We start from the raw sequence: 1,347 nt of genomic DNA on the forward strand, positions 1-1,347 counted from the left end.
CTCGCGATTCATTGGCACAATCGAGCGATATTTTTTTAAGGTTCTCAAAACGGGCAAGCCTGCAATTTGAGAACTGTCGTTACATTCCTTAGTTTCCTTTTCCGGCCTGCGATTGTTGTGTTGGACGGTATTACCAAGGCCACCACGTAAGAAAAACTCAGCGTCGTTCTCAACAATCCAAACCCTTTGTTCGCTTGGGCATTTTGACTTTCTTTGTCTACATTTACACCGAGTGCTTTGACTTTGTTTGCCAATGTTAGTTTAACTGAAGAAGCGAATCCTTCGTTTTCAACATTGACCAATCAGAAATACGATACGCACGCTAAGCACGACACAGTTTTTAAGTACTCTATAAACTATTTTTACATTGTCATTGACCAATCAGAAACGCGATATTCTGTTGAGTATGTTATAGGAATGGGAAATCGTATGAATGCGAGTGCATTTCGTGATTTATTGACACGAGTGATGATTTGAAAGTTCTCAAAGTTGTATGAGCGGAAGGCGAGAGCAATTTGAGAACCTTAAAAACACTACGAGTGACCATAAATCACGAAAGACACGAGCAAGTTCATTTTTTTATTTGTTACACACTCAACAAAATCACTCCTTTGCTCCGGTTTCCATAGCAACTTCAGTATTGCACTCCATAACCTCAATCTATACTCTATTTATGCATTCGTCATTCCAATCAGAAACGCGATATTTTGTTGAGCATAATTACGTTCGACTGAGGAGAACGCAATTTTAATTTTGATTGAGGTAAAAATGGCCTGATAACAAAGCTAGTTGTTTGCGATGAGACTTTTCATAAAAACAAAGAGGTTTGGCTCTACTTAGACTTTCTCAAAGCCCGTTTCCGCTAGTAGATAATAAGGTATACGTTTATATACAAGCCCTCTAACCCTTGAGAAATATACCACATCATCCAACTTTACGACGAAGTTCCTAAAATCGTCGAGTCTAATCACTGAGGCACGGGCAGAAGAATCGCTCTTGGGTTACCTGTGGATCCGACAGTGCTGTCGTTCCCTGAATATCTTGTCTTCAATTATTCGAGTAGTTTCAAATAGAAATCAATAATTCACCGCCAAACGGAATGGTATTTTTTACGAATCACTAACATTCCGTCCTTTTACCTTCAATTTTCTGATGTCACAATTCTCTCTGAGTGCGCGAGAATCTCCGCTAAATCCGAGTAAGTGGCTTTTAATTCAATGAGATCAGGAATGTCTAGTTTTCGAGTATTTTAAAGTCAAGATTCTGTCCCGTTACAAACGACAGGTAAATTCACTTTCGTTGAGTGCTCCATGGAAAAGATTTTGATATTTTATATATGTCTGTGGC

This window comes from Montipora capricornis, chromosome 1 (assembly GCF_036669925.1).
Source record: "Montipora capricornis isolate CH-2021 chromosome 1, ASM3666992v2, whole genome shotgun sequence".
Lineage (NCBI taxonomy): Eukaryota > Metazoa > Cnidaria > Anthozoa > Scleractinia > Acroporidae > Montipora > Montipora capricornis.